Here is a 13233-nt window from a genome sequence, read left to right as displayed (position 1 = left end):
CCAGAAATGTGGAAGAGAAAGACTCTGATCTCTTTTGATTCATTCACAGTGTCCCTGGCAACACAATTTCTCTAAACACAGGATCAGAGACTAAAATCACACTATTGGCTCTGAGGGAAGAAAACTGTGAGTAAATCTTATTGATCCATATCCCAGTGTCCAGCTGCTGAAACAACTGTTAAAACAGGTGTGTCTAATTTTAGCTTTTGAAACAGCTGGGCAAAGTGTTGGCCGTGTTTCAAGAACTTTTGCTTAAAGAGAAGGCAGGTGGCATTCTCTGAACACACTGCTATTGAATTGGAGAGACCTATTAATATCAGTGAGTCAACTTAACTTAATTCTCTCAACCTGCTAACAAGAGCACTTTGGAAGAGATTAGAGAAGAATGACAGGGTGCCTTGAATAAACCAAAAGGGAGAGATTGCAGTGTGTGTGTTTAGCAACAGCAATTTAATCAGTTCAGGTGCATCTGTGCTACCCATCGCTTTGCTGGCTGTTTGTATTTCTTTTGCCTGGATGACCTGAGGCATGTATGTCCTAGCTGCATTTTGTGAATGTAGACATCTCCATTAAAGTAAAGATTACACATGAAAATGAATAGATCAACATGTGTGCAAGAGAGAATGTTAAAAAGGGCCACAACCACCCTTCTCCGAGTGATTTGTGGGTTTTGTTGCAAAATCAAGCATTCAAAATTGAGGCATGCTGGAAAACTGTGTAACATCTTCCCCTTCTGGCATTCTTTTCAGTCTTTTAATTAGAGGATCAGGATCATGTTATTGTGGACTCTCTATTTGTTTGGGATACAGACATAATCATTAAGTAAAACGCAATTGTATAGTTAGAAAATTCTGTAGTTTGGGAAAACCCTGTTTTAATTGATATAAAAATTAAGGTGTCTGTTGAATAATGAAGAAGAAGGAAGGCTAGTAAGTAAAACATTTGAATGCCTGAGTTGTGTTCCTAGCTGTGCAGCGGGATTCTAGAGTGATACATTCTTCCTAAAAACAGTATGTTATGGAAGTGAGTGCAGAAATAATGGATTGTTATCAGTGCATACTTATATATCAATTTCTTTGTGTCCCCAAGAACAATGGCTTTGAAAGCTGGTTGCTATGTGTAGTGGACTGTGATCCATCTCAGGAGAAAAAAAACAACTGTTGGAAAGAAGATGGGGTAGAGAGACAATATTTTTAAAATGAGACATTTTGTCATGTTCTTTAGCAGCATCTGATTGTGTTAAGGAGGGTATAAGTAGTATCTAGCTCCTCCAGATGTCAGCTATTTAGAGACACATACCAGAAGTTCTGTGGACAACAAATGACTGAATCCCACACAAGATGCTCTTCTTTGCAAGAGAAGAAATGCGAGTGAGTGGGTGAGCTTGTGTATGTTACTGTGCAGGATGGGATGGGTAATTACAAAAATGGGAGATGAGGAGAAAAATGAAGATGGATAGAGGTAAAAATAAATACCTGCTAAATGCCACTGTCCTACTTGGATGGCGTGGGATTGCTGTCTGGTTGTTTCAGTGCTTTGTCTAGTCTGATTTCTACCCTATAATTATTTTACCATGATTTATATAACCTAAGGTATGATAAAAATTCTGTTTATTTGCAGATGGGGAACAGCAGCAATCTCCCTGCCTTTGGGTTCTAGATGGTCTACATCCTGTTGTCAGTGCTAGATGAAATGTCCCATTTCTAGTGTAGAGTAATGCTTGATCAAAGTGGCATAGAAATACCTCTGAAAGATCCCTTCTGGTGCTACTATTTCTGTGACCCTTTAACTGAAACATGCTTCATTAGCATATATACGTGGTACAGATCTAAGATGCTGAATTACCCAACTCTCATACCACAGTCTTTGGTTCTCTACTCCCTTTTCTACAGGTTTCTTGCAATACAGCCCATAGTGAGAAGCCAGCATCCTGCTACTTCAACTGTTGCACTGCTTGTGATCACACTGTACTAGAGTGGAAATACACTGTTATTTTAGTCTGTTTTTCTGCGGAATGATGGTTCTGCAATCACTCTGCTTGGCCATCAGCCCTTTGGTTGCCTGGCCAGCTGCCACCACATTTGACAGGAGCATTGAAGTCCCAGAGATATTGAATTCCTCCAGAATCTGTTCTTCAATCCTGTTGAGGCATATGAGCTGGTCCACCAGCAGCTAGGTTTGCAGCTCTGAACCTGCCATAACACAGACCATTTCCTTGGCCAAAGCAAGTCATTGAGAAGGAAAAGAAATGAAAGGTGTTACAGCAGGGTAAGGAAATACGAAAAAATCTGAGCACATCAGAGGAAGGAGTGTGAGAGAATGCAGGGGGAACTGGGGGTCATATGGTGACTTAATGGTGAACAGGGGAGGGCACACATGGCATGACAAGGGGGAAACATAAAGGCTCATTTCCTACTCATTTCTGTAGTTCTGCTGCTTGTAAAACAAACACTTTTTGAGGTAGCCAGGAATATCAGATACCCTCTTTTTATCTGCCTGCTCCTACATTTCTGATTATAACATCTAGTGTAGGGGCTGGTAGTGGGTAAGTAGCATCTGAAGAGGTGCTATAAGTAGCAAGACAAGGTGTTATACAGAGCACCTGTATATCTGTTTATTCTGTTGATCACATACTGCTTTCTGTCTCTTCGGGGGTTTTTTGCTATCTTGGGCTGTCACAGAATAGCTACCTTCAGATTTCTGTGCAGGAGGAGATCAAAAGAAAGAGATGCAGAGATGAAGATAGCAACAAAATGACTCACAGTTAGTCATCCTGAAGACCACTCACATTTCTTTCACCCTCACAGTAACCACCATAATTCGGCCAGCACCCTGGACAGGTCAATGACAGATTGTGTGTTGTTATCCTGAGTGCTCATTTTTGGTGACTGATAAAAAGAAGAGGAAGGAGAAACACGGCATCTAGTTAAAACTATGCAGACCTAGTTATAACTTAAAAAGTGACTTAAGGGATGAATCAGTGCAGGGTGCAGATGGCTTTTGTATGACCTACCCAAAGTTCACAAGGAAGAACAGAAAAAGTATGATTCTTCAAGTGAGGTATCTCTATGGGTTATGCAGGCATTTCCCTGTTTTCTTTTTTTCAGTTTCTTCTGTAGTTGTTCCTGGCTAATGGTCTGATGAAGAGATAAAGAGGCTGCAGAGGAGAGAGAGAGAGGCAGAAACATGTGTGCACATGTGTGCATGCACTTGTGTTTGTATGCATCTAACTACTTTAAACTTAATTCACGCATCTCTACCATTAGCTTTCTCCTTGGCATTTTACAATGAGTTGAAGGAGACAGTACATCCACACTGGTAGCAGTTTATGCCTTATCTGTTGTATAAAGCCTCTCAGTGATGGTCTGTGCTACTCCTTTCCCTTCTTTGTTTCCATGTCCCAGTTTTCACTGCTGTCTGGTGCTTAAAGCCCTTGTACTCCTGATAACTGCACTTGCTCTGGTGGTAGCATTTGCAGCTCCAGTGAGATTTTGTTGCTGCTGGGTGACTCCCTCTACATGAATTCCCTCCCATTTTGCTCAAAGACAAGGGTGCTGGGTAAAGTGAAGTGTTTGGTTTGAGGAAGCAGACTTTTTGCACCCTTGTGACTAGTTCAAATACTCTGATTCACAGATGAATTGGAGGATTTGGCAAGACAAGGAAAGTACTGGTGCCTCAGGAGACCTGCAGTGTTGGAGGAGCTTGTGTGAGTGGAGTTTGGGACCATGGGGAATGATAGGAGAGGGAAGTGCTTCACAAGCAGAGAGGTGTTTTTAAAGCAGTTCATGCTCCTTATATTCATTCTCACTATTGTGGTGTTATTGAGCTTCTCTGCTGGACACCAAGTATCCCAGTAAGATCTCTGATCAGTTGCTGCAAATGGGCCTGGAGTATATTCTGTTTCCATCAGTTTGATTTTTTTTGTGTGTGTGGGTGTGTTGTATGCCTTGAATCCAGGGCCTGTCCTTGGTATTGTTAAATATATCAGCAGACAACAGGTAGTTGTGCTGTACAACTACTCATCCCAGTGAAACACTACAGTGACCTAAGCTGGATTTTCTGAAAGTTGCCAGACTTTTTAAAAATCTCAGTGCAAAAGGCCTGGGAACCCTTGAACCAGGGCTTAGCCATATATTTCACGTAATAGAATGTAAAACTGGAAGTAGCTGGCAGGGTGCTAATACAAGTTCTCCTTCTATACAAGAGGGGCAAGCATCTTACAAGTAATGTAAACAGGAGTATCATCAATAAGATACATGAAATAATTGTTCTTGTGTACGCAGTGCTTATGAGACTTCATCTGAAGGACTGCATCCAGACTGGGGCACGACACTTCAAGAAAAATGCAAATATTTGGAAAAAGTCTCTAGGAAACCAGCAATAATGAGCACAGTCTAAACCCCATAGATCTCTAAGGAACAATATAGCAAATGTCCTTATCTAGGGAGGAGTGACATAGCAGAAGTCTTCAAATATGTAAATGGTATCTGTAAAGAGGAAGGAAATAATCTTTCTTCTGTGATAGGGCAAGAGATAATAGACTGCAATATTGCTACTGAAAATATGTGTGTATATGCTGTTGGGGAGTTACAGATTGCTAGAAAGGGAATGTTTATAACACTGGTAAATCAGAACAGTTTTAAACTTTAAAACAAAACTTTACTGAACTCATTAAGCAGCAACACGCTTTATGCTAATGGTTAATTCTCAATTCATGGTTAATTCTTAATTATTGCTTTGTATATGAAACTTATTCTTTAACATTTATGTCCTACATTGACTGTGACCATACAGTGCCACAGAGCTGATTCTCTAGTAAGCGCTAACAGCTACAGTCCTTGATGGTTTTAACTGCAGAAATAGAAGAGATGAGGAGAGAAGGATGAGAGAAGTTGAAAGTGATGCTGGCTTGCTGTCTTTCATATACAGTTTCCCATTTCCTACTTGATTCTTTATTGCTATTTACAGTCTCCCAAAAATGGGATCTTCATCTGCAAACAGTCCTGTTTCTCGTTCTTTTTTCCCCTTCTTGTGTGTTTAGCAGGATGCCCTGTGTGTTTGCATCCCTTATGCTTATCTTGTCCTTTGCTGCAACTTTTTGTTACTCTTGGGAGCAACTAACTATATCGTGTTTGCTTGTTTGATGGTCATATTCCTCACATACTTAGTGAAATGCTTGTATATATCATCACAGTGCTGCAATATATTATATACTGCTGTTAGTTACAATATTTTAGGATATTTATATCTGGGCACAAGGAAAACAAATATTAATTGTATATATATTATATATATAAATCATATCCTAATTAATGCATTTGTAATTTATAGGTGTCACAAACAACTTCTTTGACTATAGCAGAGTTGTGAGAACGGAAAAAAGTAATTCTGTTGATAAAGTTGAACAGTGGTATATATTGCTTTCAAAGCATTGATTCTTCATCAATGAAATTGTGACATCATCATCAAGAGTGAAAGTGTTGTAGGTAAAATTTGTAGTGCATTGGTGGAGAGAGATGGACTAGATTATCTCTTAAGGTATCTGGTATCTTGTCTATTATGAGCCTAATTACTTGGAGGGGAAAACTTCATCTCTACTGTGGTTGAGAGCAACTGGACTGTATACTGTGTACCATCTTGTGCAGGTGGTGTAGCACAGGCACCACATGTAGAAATGGCTGTCTCACTTGGATGAGGAGAAGGACATCTTACAGGCATACTGTTTGTTGTGCATTAGCCAGAAGGTTGCTTTGACAGAGACCATGCAGCATGAGCTCTTTCAGGGTTAAAAACAGAAGAACTGTTACCCCCAGTGTCTTCTTTTGTCCTTCCAAGTTTTAGCTTTGGCTGCTCTGACCTTCTTTTTCTCTTCATGCTACACACACTGACAAGGTATATATCTTAGGAAATTACACCTACCAGCAGCTCCCACGCAAGTAGGCTTGGCCGCTGGAATCACTTTGCTCTTTGTCTGGTGGTGAGACACTTGTGTCATTGAAAAATTTTCTGCCTATATCTTTCTTTGCTTTTCTTTCTTTTTTTTTTTCCCCAGTGGTCGAGTGACCACAGCAAACAACAGTCACCTGGCAGTTTTTGCTGTGAGTTGAACAGGTGATTAAAGGCAAAAGCCAGGCAAGATGATAGATGTAAGAGAGAAGAGAAGCAGAGGGGAGCCTGTGCACAGTGTGTATTAGAGAGCTCGCTTTTCATTAGCACAGAAGTCAGTTTAAAGGAGCAAAACCAACAGTTTTTCCAGGTTTTCTTTTCTGTGTCAGACAAGATTTCTTTGTGTGCAAAAGGAAAATAAAAGTCTTTTTGCTTTCATGGGTAAAATTAAAATAGTTCCCTATTTATGTCAGCAGATATTTTAACTCTGTCTATTCTTTGTCTCTTTCTACTTCAGCCTTTCAGGTGGTATTTAAATTTTAGAATTCAGAAGCCTTAAAAAATAGTTTCCCAGCTGTTTCCTTCATCACTAAGAATCCATGACTTAAATGTTACTGCTGCAGTGCTAATATTTAGCACTAATGTATGAGGTGCTGGAATGACAGAGCTGGAGATCTAAATCTAGATCTGTAACAAAGGTACAGGCAAAATTACAGTAGGCAACATGTCCTCTGTGATCTGCTGGTGCATCTAAACCTCTTGCTGCTGTGGGGATCACTGAAGGCAAAGGACTGCAGCCATGTGTTATCCCAGGCAAGGCTTGCACCCAGGCTGGAAACAGGCTGTTCACCTTCCCCCTAGGCTTACCAACACTGATATCAAACATAGGGAGAGCAAGGTATATATATCATTTTGTTTCCCTAAACATAGTAGCTACTTGCCTCCATAGTATCAGTCGCTAGGAATTATGCTAGAAGTGAATTTGGCTCAACATAAAATCAGGCTAATTGCAGAGTTGTAAGTGGGGGCTGTTACAAATGGTGGAAATCAGTTCTCAGCACACACTGAAGGTCACTGCCATTCTACACTGGTATCCTTAGTAAAACACAGGTAGCAGAGGTACAGAAGTGTGAATTCTGTGGCAGAAACATCAGAACATTAAACTGTTGGGCTCTTTTCCTTCATTGGTGATTCAGTAATTATCTGAGGTCAAGCAGTGGGCAACCCTGATTTTTTTAAAACTTGGCCAGCGTTCTGGTTTCTCTAATCTTTCTCAGTCTTAACAAACATTTGATAAAAATTCACATTGCCTAAAGTGATACAAGAGGTGGAAGCAGGATCTGTTTCTCTGCCTCACAAGCTTCGAGCAGCTGCAGTTGAGCCCAGCTTGTATTGAGAGTAAAAAAGATAGATGCAGTTCCAGCCTTCCTGGAGGAAGAAGCTGTGCAGCCACACACAGAATCAGTTTTCTCATGTGAGACAAGAGTCTGCCTGTGAGCAGAGCCTGCTTAACCCACTTTGATAAAGTACCCCAGGGGCAGGGACTAAACGGCTAGTGAGACAAAAGGGGAGACTTGAGTAACAGAGCCTCCTCATGTTGATTGAAGTAAACTAAATCTGGGCATCCTTTAGTTAACACAAAGCCCATTCACAATTACTGATCTAGTAGGAGGTTGGAAGTGTGAGATGGATCTTGTCCTAATTTCTAAGGCAGCTTCAGGAGAGCCAATGGTTGCTGGTGTCCTGTGCAGGTAGTCACGGGTATATCTGCAGCACATTCAGTGAAGGAGGATTTCCAAGGATGAAGGAGTGAATGAGAACTCTCAAGCTCAGGGATGAAAGCAGTTGGACTAAACACTCCTGTGTGAAGCCACTGTTGCTAGTATATAAGCCTTTCCATTCTCTTAGGTTCACAGACTAGCAGACTTTGGCCAAAAAAAGGTACTGTTTTCTCATAAAGCTGTTCTGACATATGTTGGCTCATGCCTTTCCAGCAAATCTGTGAGCTCTCCAGGGAAGGGACTCTCAGCTTGTTAGTTTGCATTATGCTGAGATACAGTGGATTATCTAGCAAATAGGGGCAATTCTAACATGTTATTGTCAGTTTGCACTAGCAAATCCTGACATTGCCTCTTTCCCAATTAAAAGGGATTAATGCTTATCAAAACGAGATATATTACTGCATTTGTGTGCCTGCTCACTTGCTTTTCTTGTTTCCACCAATATAGGACTCCGGGTGTGTCAGAAAAGTTCAAACTTTACGAGATTTTTGTCCCTTAAATTGGATTCTTGATAGAATAGAATTTGTGTCTCAGTGGTTACTGTTGCTTTTGGCTATCTTACTGCTAGCCCAGGCTAACTGGTTGTAATCATCTTGCATTTCTTGTCTCACAAATGAACATCAAGGGTCAGATCTCCCTTCATTGATGTCAGTCTACTGGCTCTGTTGAATTTACTCGCCCTGACATAAATGAGAACTAGGCTCCAAAGCTTCTATATTAGTTGCTTGTGGCAATCTGTGGAGCTGAGTGGAAAAGAGAGTAAGATCTGCCCTTTTGTACTGGTAACATGTGAAGCATACGTGTCAACTTTTGTAGGTAACTGGACTTTTTGTTGCTAAAGAAAAGCACAGAAGCCCTGAGAATAGGTGGCTTTTTTGGCTTTTTTGTTTCCTTGTTTGGTGTGTCTCCCCCTCCCAAAGATACAGAATAAAACTGAGAACTACAGAGACTGCAGTGAGTTGGTTATACACAGAAAAAGTACTGCATAGCAGCAGCTGTGTGTGTGGTTTTCAGCCCTGTCCTGGAGCAACCCTTCCCTTTCGCTTTGGATGAGCAAACACCGATAATTCTTTGGTGCTGCTGGGTTCTGCCTCTTGAGGCTGCCTGCAGAGAAGCAGTGATGACAAGGACAGTGGGGCACCAGGGACTAGTCTCAGAGCAGTGAATTCTGCTGGCAGTGCTGAGGAACTTACCAGATTATTGGTCACTGCTATTCTCAGCAGTATTTGAGGAACATTGCGAAAGACAAAGGTGTCAGTGTGCCAGTCCTAACCTTTCTACAACATGCAATCCTCTCTGGTTTGTTTTATTTTATTTAAAACTGTATTTTAACATCATAAGTGAAACCTGTTCTCACTCTTGTTCTTGGAAAAGTACATTAAAAAAAATGGAACTGTTTTGAACCCTGAGAAAAACAGTTCAGTCTGGGGAAAGCTTTTGGGTGACAGGCTGTTCTAGCTGCCCTTATGCCCTTAACCTTATTATAGCTGACATGGGCTAACACTGTACCTTGTTAGCACCTGTTGGGTGAAAGCAGAGATGTCCTCTCTCTGGCAGGCCCTCTGTATTGCTGAAAGCTAATGGAGTTTCCCCTTTGGATCCAGTTTGAGAGATGTATGATTTTAGAGCAACACTGATTTTGCACTTCTGAATGCATCAAAGTAATTAACAGCTAAGATTTAGTAGGAAACAGAGAGAGAGTTATATTTCTCCCTTGAATAAGGCGGTGTACAAACTTTTCCTGGGCTTGAAGCCGACTGGGTCTTTTGCTGGGATTCTAAAACTCAGAAACTAATGCTTTATTATTTCTCATTTTGCAGAATGTGGTGGTCCTCTGCTCTTCTAGTAAAAGAAACAGCTATGTAAGAAATAAGACACTTTTCTCATATCTGTAGGGATGAGCTTATAATGGGAACAATTATCTTTTAAGGTATCCATCTCAGTTCTGAAGCCACAAGAGCATTTAGAAAGACTGTATGTTTACCCACATTAACTAAGCTAATATGAATGCAACAAAACCAGCCTCTTTTGAAGTAAATCTGATAGCAGGAATGTTGTTGAAACATCACTTATGACTATAAACTTTCCTTTGCCACCCAGGTAGGAGAACTGCAGTTGAAATCTGCCCTCTTGCTGCAGTGGTGCTGCTAAATAAATGAGTCACCTGTGAACCTCAGAGCAGTAAATATATCCAGCAACACCTAATAAAGCAAAGCAGAGTGAAGTTCCAGTACTTTATGGTGTCACCAGAATCCTATGATGTATTTATAGCTCGCTTCACAGGTTTTTTTATTTTTTTATTATTTGTTTTTATGGTGTACTCCGCAGTTTGGCTTTCTTGGCCTTTCTCATTTTTGCCTAAGGCAGTTTACCCAATGGTTTGCAGCGAAGGAAGGTTGGTAAGCAGAATGCAGGACAACTCTCCATCAGAGGGACAATACACAGCAGCTCACTGTTTCTCCTGTTCATGGACTGCCCAGGCATTTTCTGTCTCTGCCCAGGACAGTTTGAACTGGTACTTGTCTCCTTTATACATCCCCTGCACATAAGCTGATACCTCTGTATGTGGTGACAGATTGAGTAAAGGGATTTGGAGCTCATTAATTTGTTGTCCATTGAGGGCTTTGCCTCCTGCAGCAGCCTAAGAGGTAGATGGCCAGAATGAACAGGGGCTTGACTATGGAGAAGAGGATGTCGCCTGTTGGACTGTTAAAAGGGAATTAAGAGCTGAAGTAAGCTACCACAATTTAATCAACAAACAACATCTTCTGTTTTCTTCTCTTTCAGCAACAGGGCAAATAATTGCAGGAAAGGGAAAAGGAGTATATCCATGCAGTTCCCCTGCTCTTTCTTCTAGAATTACATGTCCTTAATCACATTTATTTTCCATAGAAATTAATGAATTTTCCAACACTGCCTTCTGGAGAAGTAGCATTGACTCCTCAATGTTTAGAACTGTAGTCCCTTTGACTGATCCTGTAATGTGTGGCCCATTCTGTCCTTTTTGTAATGCTGTAGCCAGAGAAAACAGAAAGTAAAATGATGGGAGGCAGACTTTGTTGCTTTGCTGCATTGATAATAACTAGCTGGGTCTGAAACTTATTCAGATTTCCTGTACTTTACAAATAAGCTACTCAGTGATAGATGTTTAATATATGTCCTTCCCCCTTTCCCCTAAATCAGGCTCCCCACAGTTTAACTGCATAATAAATATTTCAAAGTACTTTGACTGAGGACTAAGAGAAAATCAGGACTTCTGTGGAAAGGGATTCAAGGGTACCGACTCAAGCGTCGGCAGCCCTTCAAAAGTGTTATGCAAGGTTATATTCCCCCTCTTCTCTCAGGTAGTAGCAGAGGGCTTTTTCTCCACAATGGCAGGATCCTTCTGGGTATCCTCCCACATATATGGCAGAAAATTCAGCTTCCTCAATAAAACTCAGGGCCAGGAACATTTGTCTTGCACAGACAAAACTGCTCTGTGTCCTGAATCTGCCATCCAGCAGGCACCTGCACCACAGGTTAATTCAGTCCTGTCTCCAGCTACGTGGCCCATTGTGAGGAAAGCTAATATTTACACTTTAAGGCTAGTAAATGGCCACCAAATCAGGCAAACGTTTATATTAACAGTGTGTGCTGTTTAGGATGGAGAATTTTGGTGTCTATTCTGTTCAGCTCCCACATCCATTAGTCACTCATTGACTCTGCATGATTGAGCCTCTGTCTGCTTATCTCCAGAATGGCAAAGTAATACCTAAAGCTGTTGAATAGCTTAATTAATAAAAGATTTTAAAGCCCTCTGAGATTCTTAGATGCCAGGTGTTGGATAAATGTGAAAGTAATATTCTTGCTTTCCACAATCATTGATTAAACCCAGCAAAACACCAAAGCATTTCTGACTGCTCTAACCCCTGATTTAGATCACTTATACTATAATATAAGTTACTAGAAAATAAATTACAAGCATATCAGGCTCAGCTAGAAGTATTAGATGTGTACCTCGGGCTGATCATTAGAAGTTACTGACATGTTGCACCGAATTGAGATCAATGACCAAAAACATTGCACCTCTGTGTTAGTGAAATACGTGAGTCGAACAGCAGGTTTCAGAGGCGCATGTGTGCACACCTACAAATATGGATCTAGAAGGGAAAACAAGAAAACTTACAGACACAATTTATTTTGGTTAGTATGAATAAATGAAGGAGAGGGAGGCAGTGGAATGTGAGTCCTGGGGCTGGCTGGCTCCTTTACCAAAGCTGCTTATTGACTCTCTGAGTGACTCACTTCGCTGCTGGTGCCTGGCTACCCCGGTGTGGCTGGGGATTTTTGCCATTCCAATTGATAGACAATAAATTACTAGATAATGCATTTATTTATTAATTTATGTCTGCAAACTCTGGCTCCGTCCCTTACTCGCCGAGGATTAAGTGCACATACACCTGTTTGGACTCAGCCTTATTGCCGCAGAACCATTTAAAAACAAAAAGATCTGTGAGAGCCACACGGAGTTTGGTGAGGTCAGTCCTGGTTCTCCTTTTGCTCCTGATAGCTGCGGCCGCAGGACAAGCACTGGGACGGGACGGGGGGCCGCGTTACTCCAGCGCATCCCTCCCCATGCCGTGCCCGAGGGCGCCGTGCCCGCTGTGCTCCACTCCCGCGCCCGAGGCACAGCGGGACGGCGGCGTGAAAGAAGGTGCCCGCGGGAAGCGGGGGCTTCCCGTCCTCACACGGACGTGGCGGGCGCCTTTTGCCAGGGGCTGCGCGGGACAGGCAGCCTCCGCGGTCGCGGCTGGACGGGGGTGCACGCTGGGCTCTGGTTCCCCGGCGTGGTGCGAGGCCCTTCCCCGCGCTGGGAACTCCGCTGTGAGCAGTGTTGGGAGCCCGGGGTGTACCCCACTGCCAGCAGCAGCCCCGCAGCTCGTGCCGGCGACACCGGGCTGACCCCCCGCACGACCGCATGAATGGCGGGGGCGGTGCCGCCCCGGCCCCGCCTCCCCCCGGCGCCGGCCGGTCCCCCTGCGGAGCGCTGCCGCCGCCCTCATTGGCTCGCCGGCGCCGGGGCATTTGCATGCGGCTTGCCCATTCGCGGAGCCGCTTCCTCACCGCCCCGGCTGCGCTTCACCTGCGCCTTCGAGTTCCCGCACTTGCCGCGCCGGCCGCCCGCGCCCGCCCCCGGCTCCGCTCGCTCCGCGCCCGCCCGGCCACGGCCGCTGCTTCGCGCCCGTCCGCCCGCCCGGGAGACCTGGCGTTGCCCTCGCCGGCTGCGCTGGGTTAATCGGCTTGAGCCCTCGGTCGCCTGGACTCGGTGGAAGGAGGATAACAATCCAGATCTCTGTGTGTGCGTGTGTGTGTGTGCGTGCGCGCGCGTGTGCGTGTCCTAGCAATTCTGCATTGCAACACTTGCTAGTGAAGAAGCAACTGAAACCCCCTGGAATTGGGATAAAAAAAAAATTACCTGGGGTCTCTGGCTTATTTCTTCTTTTTCGTTTTTAATAGTCCCTCTCAGCAAAGTGAGAGACAGGGATCGCAGGCAGGGAAAAGTCCTCAAGGACCCCGTGATCCTGGA

At 43.2% G+C, this 13233-nt stretch overlaps 1 protein-coding gene across 1 annotated transcript in view; it reads left to right on the top strand.

Moving 5' to 3' along the window:
• The window catches only part of NRXN3 (neurexin 3), a 1004771-nt gene that overhangs the window by 615500 nt on the left and 376038 nt on the right, over positions 1 to 13233 (top strand). The gene's annotated exons all lie outside the window — the stretch shown is intronic.

Source organism: Pithys albifrons, chromosome 6 (genome assembly GCF_047495875.1).
Source record: "Pithys albifrons albifrons isolate INPA30051 chromosome 6, PitAlb_v1, whole genome shotgun sequence".
Classification (NCBI taxonomy): Eukaryota; Metazoa; Chordata; class Aves; order Passeriformes; family Thamnophilidae; genus Pithys; species Pithys albifrons.
Note: the sequence above shows the minus strand (reverse complement) of the source record. Positions and strands in the feature narration are given on the sequence as shown.